The following is a 12,433-nucleotide window of genomic DNA, read 5'->3' on the forward strand; positions in this document are numbered from 1 at the left end:
TGAAGCCTCCTGGTGGAGCTCTCCACAGCCCTCGTTATGATTGCAGGGATATCCTCCGCTATGGTTTTCAACTTAGCAGTCAGAGGTTCCCACATCCTTGTGACCTCAAGGGGAAGGTTTGTTGCTTGGAGAGGCGCCAGGGGGGCTTGTTGAGGGTTCTCGCCGCCACCTTCCTTAGCAGGATTTTCAGTGTTTGCTTCCTAGCGTGGCGACGGGATCGGGGATTCGGTGATTATAATCGGAGAGGTATGAGCAACCTCATCCCCGATCGGAACGTTTCCTGCAGCTGAAGTGTTTGAAGGGGGGCCCCCTCCCGCTAACACATGTGGCGTAGAGGCGCTTGGGGGGTCCTCCAAGAAATTTGGCTCTTGGGCCTCCGCTGCAGGTGGCGCAGTGGCCAATGGAACTGCTTGGACTGGTGATGAAGGGGCTTGTGGTGTTGGCGATGAGGGAGGAGGAGCAGGCGTTGATGGTGGTGTTGAGGTTGGAAGAGGGGGTGGAGCAGGTGGGGAGGATGGTGCCACCCTCTTCCTTTTCGTGACAAGGCCATCCTCTATGACCTCGTCGTCCTCTTCTTCCTCCTCTTGGACGATTTGGGGGGCTTTTCGCCTAGGCCTCTTAAGGACCAGTTTCTTGCGCTGGGTGGGTTCCTTGGGCGGTGATCGCCCATGAACGATGGCCTTCTCGACCGCCGAGTTGGGCACCGTTTGGGAACCGGTCGCCAACCTGTGGTTTCGGGCGAGCGCCTTTAAGTCGGCGAGCATGTTTTTACCCAACATGGTGTCTGCATGAAACGAAAGTGCATGAGTTAGCTCAGAGAAGAAAAGGATAAGTGTATGAGGTAATGAAACAGCAAAACAGGTATATGCAGAAAAGGTAAAACCAAAGTCTTGTGCGTATCGCACAAGACGCCCAGAAGCAGTATCAGAAGCAATATCAAAACAAGTGTAGCGTCCTAACCTATTTGGAATTCTAACTGGTCCTCAAAGAATTCGAAGGAGATCAGGGTGGGGGTCAGGAATGTTATGTTGGCATCTGCCACCCTCTTCCAGAATAGACAGAGGTCTCGGTCCAAAGCTCCCATGCTATCAGGACTTCTGGGCCTCCTGAAGCAGCTCTTGGACTCCTTTTTCCCCTTGTCCACCCAGTACAAGGGGAAGCCATCGAGAAGGGAAGTGTCTTTATCGTTTGCGCGTACTTGGATGAACTTCCCCTTCCAGTCTTTGTACGATTGCTGGAAGATGGTAAAAATGGATCTCCCAGCAATGGCATTCAGGCTGACCCACAGGCGGTCTCCTGGGTGCTTGGCCTCAAAAAGGAAAAAAAACACGTCCACCGACGCGGGCAACCCCAGGTGGTCGCACGTTATTTCAAAGGCTCGAACAAACGCCCAGCTGTTGGGGTGAAGCTGGGCGGCAGCGATGTTGAGCTCGGTCAAGAGTTCCCTCTCGAATCGGGTGAGAGGGAACCTGAGTTTGACCTTCTTGAAGAAAGTTGTGTAGACAAAGCAGAAGGGCCCGTCGGCGCTTACTTTGTCATCGGCACACACTGGCAGAGCGGCGGGGCAAGGCAGCACCATCATCCTCTCGTCGTGCTCCTTGTGAAACGATTGATAGGCCTCGTCCCCCTTAGTCAACCGCAGAACTGCTCCCGCAGTGTTCACCGACGAGGTCTCCTTTAGAAGGGTTGGGTTAGCCCAGGGGTATAGAGTTTTGAAGTCTGGCAGAGGGGCGGGGGCTCCTCCAGCGTTAGATGGAGTCGCCTGAGCCAGGGCAGTTTGGGAAGATGCAGGCCTCTCAGCCTGCGAAGAGGAAGCACCACGAACTTGTGTTGGGTCGTGTGCTTGTGAAGAAGGGTTTCGTGCTGAAGGAGGGGGGTTCGGGGTGATCTTTGTGCGAGTCATGATAGCAACTGCAAAGGAAGAAGAAAGAAAAAACGATCAGGGGATTACAGAGGCTGACTCGATCACAGAAGGAAGGTGAAAAAACGAACGAATGTATGTTCGTCGCGACGATCGACAAAGCCCTAAGTTACGCAGAAGGAGAAATGGAAAAACAACCCACAACGTATGCACCAGGCAGTTACAGGATGATGCAAATCGGTGAAAATGCAAGGAAACCCAGCAGATGAAGGAAAGTAGTTACCTTTCGATGATCAGGAAGACGGTGAAGGGAGATGGTGATTTAGAGCGTTGAAGAACGTCGAGAGCTTTCGCAGAAAGAAGTGAGAGCGTTTGCAAGCGCGAAGAAAGTGATGGAACAGTAGGAGCGTAACGGGTTTAAGGGTTTTCGAAATAAGTTTAGGAAGCGCTAACGGCAGATGAAGAGAGCCGTTGATGAAGCCACGTGTCGAACGATGGGTGAAGGGTTTGGTGGAGCGTCAGAGCAGCAGAAAGTACAATCGCTTGGAATTCTGCGTCAGTGCCACGCAGATCGGTGTTAACGAAGGCTCTTTCAGTCTTTTCGCTAGACAAGTCTTCGCTTAAGACTGGGGGGCTTGTGTACCGCCCTGGTGGTCGGGTGTGATGACGTGGCATCCTGCTATAGTGTAGGCGTGTTGACAAGGCGCCAGGTTGGCAGATAGGAAGGAAGTCGGGAAGCACGTGTAGTCGCCAGTTGTTAAGTTGGCGTGTTCCGATTTCCTGCTTACCAGAATAGGCGATCGCTAGGTTGAAGATGAAGTCGCCAGATGTAGACTCAGGCGACCAAGCAGTCGGAGATCGCCAGAACAAGCACATAGCCGAAGATGAAGGAGAAGCAGATTATGAAGGCGGCCGGCGAGACCACAGGGAAGGTGTATGAAAGTCCCCAACTCGCCAGTTCCAGTAGAGATCGCACTCCTAAGTTAGCTATGCACTGGGCAGTACCATGCATAAGTAACTTAGCCAAAATGAGAGTAGAAGCAGCGCCAAGTCAGGGAGCCTCCAGATGATGGCACGTGTACAGTTGGATGCGAGCCACGTGTCCAAGTCTGTAACTGCCAGGAGAGAGAAAACCACCAGGTATATAAGAGTTCTTAACAGACTCTCTGAGGTACGCACGTTCAGTTCATACACTTTACGCTTGCGAGTGAGAGAGGATTTGCACGGTTCTCGTTCTTAGTATTTGGTGATACCGTCACTGACTTGAGCGTCGGAGTGCGATCGGCCGCAGCGGCGCTGTATCGTTTCTTTGCAGGTTCTTGAGATAGATCCCGAAGAGGAACGGAGGTGAGAAGCGGTGCGCACGTCGATCCTTTGACGAGGCATTCTCCAGCGTTCCGGTCAACAGGCAGGATCACAAATGATTGGGATAGAATCAATTATATCCCAAGTATTTTTTTATCTATATTTGATAAGTTAGTTTCGTTACTTGTTGAATCAAATCATAAAATTTGAGTTATTTCTGGTAAAAGTGATAATTTGGTTATGAACAAGTTTCTACAGTTATTTTCTATACTTGATGAGTTTTATAAAAAAACTTCTTAATTAGAATTGTTCCCTATGGGTTCTCCATTCGTACTTTAAATAGTACTATATTACAGTTGATTGGTATACTTGTCAGGATAATTCAACAAGTTTTTGGCATCGTTGCCGGGGAACAAGTTTCTACAGTTATTTTCTATACTTGATGAGTTTTATAAAAAAACTTCGTAATTAGAATTGTTCCCTATGGGTTCTCCATTCGTACTTTAAATAGTACTATATTACAGTTGATTCGGTATACTTGTCGGGATAATTCAACAAGTTTTTGGCATCGTTGCCGGGGAACAAGTTCTTTTAAGAATTTCTAAAGTATAACTTATTGAGTATTGTGAATATTTTGTTTTCTTTGTGAATAGATAATTGTTTAGATCTTATTCTTTTGTCCTGTGTTAATCCTGGTTTGGGTTGTCTTAGATATATGTTATTAAGAGGACATGTTCCTGAAGATCAATTGAAATTTGACCAAGAAATTGAGAAGACAGCTAGAAGAAATCAGAGCAAGAAGAGAAAAGAAAAGAAGAAGCAAGGATAAGAAAAAGGAGAATCTTCCAACATTCTCAAGTCACACAATCAAACAGAGTTACAAATGGCTGATAATAGATAAAATCCACCTAGAAGGACATTGAGAGACTATGAAATGCAACAAGGACCGAGACATTTCTCCAGCATAGCCATACCTTCTGCCACCAAATCATTAGAAATGAAGCCATTTTTTTCTTAGTTTAACTAACACTCATCAATTCACTGAAATGGATCATGAAGACCTTCATACTCATCTATCCATATTATATGAGTTGGTTGGTACCATGGGCTTCAAGGAAAATGATATTGAATATGTTTATTTGCGTCTATTTCCTTTCTCACTTGCAGGCAAGGCAAAAGAATGGTTAAAGTCTCATTCAAACCAGAGTCTAAGTAGCTGGAAGGATGTAGAAGAGAAATTCCTACATAAATTCTTCCCACTTTCTTGGTATATCAAGGCTAAGTCTAATATCTCCATATTCAGCCAAGGGCAAGATGAACCCTTTTGTGAAGCTTAGGAACGTTTTAAAGTAATGTTAAGAAGGTGTCTTAATCATGGCTTTGAGGATATTGGTCAGTTGAAAATATTCCACAATGGTTTAAGGCCCGATACTAAAATGATCTTGGATGCTGCAGCAGGAGGTACAATGATGATTGTTGATGCATAACAAGCTACAAGAATCATTGATGCTTTAGCCTCAACAGATTACCAAGCTCAACACGATAGACATACAATGCAAAAGAAGGGGATGCTGAATCTTAGTACTTTAGATGCAATTTTAGCACAAAATAAGATTTTGACTCAGCAAATTGAGGCATTAACCAAGCAAATGTCAAAACTGCCTCAGCAGTTACATGCACTAAATTCTCCTTCAATTTAGAATCAGGCTTTGAAGTGTGATTTTTGTCGGGGAGATCATCTTAATGGTCAATGCTCTTATTTCTACAGTTATTTTATATACTTGATGAGTTTTATAAAAAAAACTTTTTAATTAGAATTGTTCCCTATGGGTTCTCCATTCGTACTTTAAATAGTACTATATTACAGTTGATTCGGTATACTTGTCGGGATAATTCAACAAGTTTTTGGCATCGTTGTCGGGGAACAAGTTCTTTTAAGAATTTCTAAAGTATAACTTATTGAGTATTGTGAATATTTTGTTTTCTTTGTGAATAGATAATTGTTTGTATCATTGCCACAGAAATCTAGAGATCCTTGAAGTTTCACTCTGCCAGTTACCATAGGAAAACTCACTATTGAAAAGACATTATTGGATCTTGGAGCTAGTATTAATTTGATGCCTTTATCAATGTCAAAGAAAATTGGAGATGTAGAAGTGAGACAAACAAGAATGACTTTGCAGTTGGTTGATAGATCAATCAAATATCCACATGGAATAGTTGAAGATCTGTTGGTAAAGGTAGACAAATTTCTATTACCAGTAGATTTTGTTGTTATGGATATTGAAGAAGATGTTGAAGTACCTTTAATATTGGGAAAGCCATTCATGAAAAATGCCAAAGTTATAATTGATGTAGACAAAGGAAGGTTAAAGGTTTGTGTTTAAGATGAAGAACTATGCTTTAATGTTTTTGAAACAATGAAATATTCAAATGATCAGAAAGAATGTTTCAGAATGGATAAGATTGTTGTTGAACCTTTAATGACGTTAACCAAACGTCAAGCTATATGACGTTAACGAGCGCTTACTGGGAGGTAACCCAGTGTTTTATTTTGAAGTGTGTCTTCAATTTTTTTTATTTTTTTTATTCAATAGTATGTTTTAATTTTTTATGTCTTTAAAACCATTTTGATTTTTGAAATGGTCATGTTGGATTGAAATGTTAGGTGAAATGAATGGATGAAAGAAAGCTTAAAAAGGTTTGAAACTAATGACAAAGACAAACTGTAAATTTTTAAGAAAATTTCATTGTAGGGTAATTTTAGTTTAAGCTGGGTTCTTATAGCCTAAGCTAAATATGAAAAAAAATAAAGAAATTTTATTCTGCAAGTTTAGCCTGAGCTAAAATGACCTAGTCTGAGCTAGAAAACTCTATAAAAAGGCCTAGCTTGAGCTAGATAAATTTGTTGCTTTCGACCAAATTTTAGCTTGAGCTAAACTGATCTAGCTTAAGCTAGAAAAATGTGTTGTTCTTTGTCAAATTTTAGCCTGAGCTAAAAAGACCTATCCTAGGCTAGTGTTTAACTGCACCATTTTAAAATCCCATTCAAAAAGCCTGCGCACTATCTCCTTTTCAGTCAAGTGCTCTCAGTTTTAAAACTTCTTTCCCAAAGTTTTCATACTCATTCAAGCATTTCATCTAAATTTCCATTATCAAGGTAAGTACTATATGTATAAATTTATCTTCTTCAGAGACATTCTCATTGCCATTTTCATTCAATCATTTCCAATCAAGTGTGTTGCCATTTCCATTCAAGCAAATCTTCATTTTATGGTTTCATTCCCAAATTGCTACAAACTCAAAGATCCAACAAGGCCTCTACCATGGTTCTACTCAAGGTCAAAATAATTCATGGATGACACCCATTAAATTTAATGATTATTTATCCTGGCCTGGGGACAAATACAACTTTTCAGGGGAGGCAGGAATGTTTGGAGTTGGGACTAGAGTTGAAGATACATCAGAAATGGGAGTTGGACCATTTATAGCAACAACAACAGATGATGAACATTCAAATCAATTTCATAATGATGATTTTTTCACAGAGAGGAACAAAATCGCAAGAGGAGATTAATATTTCTCATGCACAATGAACAGAAAACTGATTTTATCATTTTGTTTAACTTTAATTTCAGTATTAATTTAGTTTAAGTAGTTTAATTTAGTAAATTGACTTTAGTAGTTTAGTTTAATATTTCTTACTTGAACTTTTGTTGATTGCAAACTTAAGATTAGTAATATTGTCTAAATTTGTATGTTTTGTGAAATTTTGTACATAGATAGATAATAGTATTTTTTTTGGAAAAATCAAATCCCAGTTCTAAATTAGAACAATCAAATGGATTGATCAAGGACTAAATCTGAAAAAAAGTTGTGGCTGAAACCATCACTCAAATCTAGGAATGATAGGATAGTAATGTATAAAAGTTGGAACAAGTTAAACAGTTGAAAGCAATGACTAAGAACAAATGAGGAATTTAAATTAGCCAACCAAGTGAGAGTGTGAAACCTTTAAACAGTTCGAGAGATTTTCACTAGTGAAGAGTTAATTGAGGTTGCCTAATTTTCTACCCAATTTGCATCACAAAATCAAACATGGAGATGATTAAGGCATGTTTAATAGAGTTGGATGAGAGAAAACTCAGGGCCAAACAGCTAACCTTTGCAGTATATAACGAAATGTGCAGAAAAATAACACTTTTTTAGCTAAAAATTGTTTTATTGCACCCTAACTTCTTATATACATATATTGTCCTACCCTGTGGTATGCTAACAAAAGGAGAGCATATGTGCAATTCAAATTTCTACAATTAGAAGAATTGGATTTGGTATGGCTTATGGGATTTGGAGAAAAAAAAAGGATTACAAAGTAATCCACATTCTCATTCTCTTTTATAAAAAAAGAAAAAAGGAAAGAGAATTACAAGAATAAAAAGGAAGCAATGTGGATGAATCTGGAAAGGATAATGGATAACACATTTAGAAATTGAATAGCAAATATGTTAATCTTTTGTTAAGTGAGCATTTTGTTATCCTGGAAAAACCAAATTTTCTTTGTAACCCAACCTCATCACAACCTGAAAAAAGACCTCAAGATCTATGTTTGTAAAAGTGTTTGTAATCAACTGGAATTGAAGGGAAACCTTAAATTAACTTAGAAATCATTGAAAAGAGAGGAAAAACACTCACGAGTGAGCACGAGTGAGGAATGAAGAGGGAAATTCCTTAGTCTGATTCTAAGTAAAGAGTAACAATTGTTTACCTTGGAAATTGAATACATTCTTATCATGTCTTAGTTTGAATTGATACGAAACACCATAATTTTTTTTGTTGATTTATCCTGTACTCTTTTCATGAAGTTGTTTCGATATTGAACTATAGATTTTATTTTTAAGGTTCTATGGGGAGGAATGAACTTTTATTTTTTGGGATTCAATTACTTTGCTTGAGGACAAGCAAGATTCTAGGTTGGGGAGAAATTGATAAGTGCCAATGTGTAGTTTTTATGATTGAGAAAATTGAACACTTTAGAACTTAATTGTTGCTTAATGTAAGAAAAATATCCTAATCTGAGAATTATTGAATCCGATTATATATTTTGAACCAGGAAACAAATGAAGAAATTTAATCTCAATTCTTGTGTAAATTTCATATGAATATGAAGCATTAAAAGAAAGAAAACAAAGACTTAATTGGATCCCAAGAAGAAGTAAAAAAGAAAAATATAAAGGAAACATCTCGCTCAAGCTAGAAGATTTAGCTTAGGCTAAAATTATCCAAATTAAATTAATTCTGCAGTACTAGTCTAGCTCAGGCTAGAATTGCTCGCCCAAGCTAAAACAACACCGAATGATCTAGCCTAAGCTAGATTGGCTCGCTTGAACTAAACTTGATTAAATAAATTCTGGAACAAAGTTAAAACAGGGGCGGTGAAAAAGAAGTGACGATTATAGGGAGAAATTAGTGAGAGGAAGAGAAGAAGACTATGATCTCAGGAGAAGAATCTGCTCAGATCAGTCCTTCTTATGCAAATCAAATTAAGAATGAAGATTGGAGGAACTATCATGAGTGGCTAAGTGCTTTCCAACGAAATTTAATGTAATCTACTTTGTTCAAATGTATTTTGGTGATACATACATATATATATATATATATATAATATTTTATTTTCTACTTGTTCTTGGTATTTTTGTTTCATGTTTGTTGCTTAATTCTATCTGATCAATTAAGTCTTGATTTTGATCCTTATATTTAACATAAAAGTATTTAAGTATTTTTAAGAATTTGAAATAGACGAAAATACTTGATAACTTGTAATGCTAGGAATAAAATGCAAGTTATTAATTGCATCATAATTTTGTTCATAAAGCTAAATGATTTGTTAGATATATGAGGAATCAGTGTTTGATAAATCATTTTATGAATTTCATCTGTGAGGAATCAAGGTGAATGACTTTAAATTAAGCATCAAGGATAACTATTTTTTAGTATTATATATTGTATTATTCTGAAATACATATAATTGAGATAAAATTAATTCAATCCCAAGTATTTTTATCTATATTTGATAAGTTAGTTTTGTTACTTGTTGAATCAAATCGTAAACTTTGAGTTATTTCTGGTAAAAGTGATGATTTGGTTATGAACAAGTTTCTACAGTTATTTCCTATATCTGATAAGTTTTATAATAGAACTTCTTAATTAGAATTGTTCCTTGTGGGTATCGACTAAGTAATCAAAAACTAGATTACAAACACACAACCACCAAAGAAGTGATATTGATCCCCTCAAGAACACACACTTCCTTTGGCACACAATTACACCACAGATCAGAACACCCTCTGACTCTGTGAACACCAGTAATTACAGAATTACAAATAAAGAAAGAAATATGATTGATCACACCTGGTACAAATCAAATCAAAGTACACTACAAGTCCTACTTCACTCTTAAAGAAATATCCAAAGCTTTAAGCAATCTTGGAGAAAACTTGATTTCACAAACTGATCTTGTAAAATTCATGCTAGGAGTGTAAAACAAAACATTTATACTCCAATTAGCATTTGAAAACATTTATTATAAAAGCCAAATCAGTTTCAAATCATTCAAAGTAGATTTAACCAACTTAACAAAATTCTATTCAGACAGTTAAAAAAGTAGTCGGTTGTTTTGTCGAAATTGTAGAACATGGAAGCTTTGATGATTCAAATCTGTGTTGAAGGTTGAAGTTGTGCTGCTTTTTGGTTTATCTTAGTCTAGGGTGTTTAGAATTCTTGTAAAGATCATTCCTAGTCCCTTGTACAAGCTGGTTTAATCTATTTTAAAAGAGAAAAGTATTTTTCTAAGCAAGAGAAAAACAATCGGTTGAAACCATGATATAATCGGTTGTTTGTCACTTAGCTTGATTGAAGGTTTTCAAAACTATTTTTGACTTGGTTAACTAATTATCTAACCAATTCAACCGGTTAAAACGACATTTTAACCGGTTGATTGTCACATTTCATAACAGCTTTTCAAAATCCTGTTGGATCTGTTTTCAGTTGGATTAAAACTGTTTTAGCTCATGATTGACTGCCTAGAACGGCTAGTTTTAAGAGCTATAAATATGGCTTCTCTTTGTATCTTTAAAAAAATATATACACAAGAAAGTGAGATTGAAATTATTTTTGAGAAAAGATTCAAATCAAAGTTTTGCAAGATTGCTAAGTAGTTGTGCATTGATTCAAGGTTTGATCTGAGGAGCTCTGTGATCCCTGTAATTTGTTCTTTCTGATTCTTGTAAAAGTTTCTTTTTTTGTAATTGTGAAGTGTGTAAAACTGTAAGGTTAGAGGGTGTTCTGACAAAGGTTGTGTGAAGGCAAAGAGGGTGAGTGGTTCTTTTGGTATCAAGATCACCTCTTTGTGGCTTTGAGGTTGTGTAATTTGTAATTGATTACTAGTGGAAACCCAGTGGTTGATCTGGGAGCTGGATGTAGCTCAGGGTTGAGTGAACCAGTATAAATTGGTTGTGTAATCTCTATCTCTCTCACTCCTTATAAACTATTTGATTTAATTTTGTTTTTGTTGCTGCCATAAACAACCGGTTAAAACAAAGTTTCAACCGATTGAAATTCTGCAAACAATTTTAATTACATTGTTTGATTGGCTTCCTTGATTACTTCTTCTGTGATTGTTGTTAAAACTTCATTCTTATCCAATCTTTTCAAAAATCTTTTGACAAACACTTCATCTCCCCTCTTGTTTAAGCCATTAATTCTAACATAAATAACTGATTGAATTGGTTTGACAACAAATTCAATCAAATTCAAATTTGCCAAAACCGGTTTCAAAAACCTTAAGTATGAAACAACCAATTGAAACGATAAAACAACTTATTATTTTTCTGCTCCTTCTTAAAACACTTTTTTTAACAAGATTTGAATTAAACCAGCTTTGGATGAATGAATTAACAAATTCAAACTACCCCGGAACACACCCAACTAAGCTACAATCGGCCTTCAAGAGATTTGGAGTCATCAAAGCTCTTCTTCAACAAGGTTCAATTTGCTAAATCATTCCATGAACGCTCATAGTGGTTCACCCTTGTCTTATCTTTTATTGACCAAAGCTATAAATATTATGTGTTGCGTTCAGTTGGTTGTGAATTGGGTGCCAAATTTAGCTAACAAAGTTTTGAAGTTATCCACTAAATCAGATAGAAGTTGAATGAACCAACTAAGTGCTCATTCTTTAAGAGAGGCGGGAAAAACCTTACACCATATTGATTTATTTGTGGTGTAAAGATTCATCTGCGTTTCGTAAACATTCATATGTTTATCCAGATCTATGGTGTCATCATAGAGTTTGATGTTCAAAACCTTCCATTTAGGAGGGAGTTGTGCTTCTGTTATTTCTTTAGTGAATGGATGTCCCTTCAAGTCATCCTCCTCCTCAATGACATGAGTATGTTCGGTATGTTGTCTGGACGAGTAACGAATTTGAGTCCGGATAATAGTTGTCTTCATTATCGACATGCATACCCATTTAGTTGTGTCTCAATTCTTTATTTTGTTCTTTGAGGAGGCACACCTCCTTTTCATTCTTCTTCAATCTTCTCTTCTTTTTGGTCGTTGTTTGCAACATGTCTTATTGAAAGCATTGTTGCTTGTTGTGATCCTATCTGGACAAATCCAGCACGTATCAGTGTTAGTTGATTTCTAAGATAGTTACCCTAATTTTTCGAGACATTACTCAAATTTGATGGGGTGTGACCCTGATTCTTAAGGAGTCTCCGCACTGCCTTAACTACTGCTATTTATATAATTGTACTTTAAATATGCTTTCAATCAGTCGGTTAATCACCGAGACTGAGTAACGTGGCTTGTTCAAACAATTCACTAAAGCTTGAGATTGAGTTTTCATGACTCATCACACCGAATTTGAGTAGCCACTAAAACCCTAAAAAATGCTAAATGTCAAATCGAAAAAAACCAACTTAATATGACTTTGTTTCTACACCAAACCTTCATAAATTTGTTTTTTATTTATTTATGGTTGTTTTCGATTAATACGGCTCACTTCCGATCCAAATTTTATGATTTTTTACATTGTTTAAGTGCAAAACCAACTCAGACTGACTTGGTTTCTCATCAAACCTTCCCAACACCATTTTTTACCCATTTGTGGTGTTTTCTATACTAAAAAATTTATGATTTTTCACACGAAATTTACTTAAAGTTGCAAATCAACTTAGGATTACATTATTTTCTCACCAAACCTTTCAA

The 12,433-nt window shown here is 37.5% G+C and overlaps 1 pseudogene; it reads right to left on the minus strand.

The window, feature by feature from the left end:
• Positions 1 to 4,441: 4,441 nt before the first annotated feature.
• Positions 4,442 to 4,547, minus strand: LOC137833773 (small nucleolar RNA R71; annotated as a pseudogene).
• Between the last annotated feature and the right edge of the window lie 7,886 nt (positions 4,548 to 12,433).

This window comes from Phaseolus vulgaris, chromosome 6 (genome assembly GCF_051622355.1).
Source record: "Phaseolus vulgaris cultivar YP4 chromosome 6, ASM5162235v1, whole genome shotgun sequence".
In the NCBI taxonomy this organism is placed as follows: domain Eukaryota; kingdom Viridiplantae; phylum Streptophyta; class Magnoliopsida; order Fabales; family Fabaceae; genus Phaseolus; species Phaseolus vulgaris.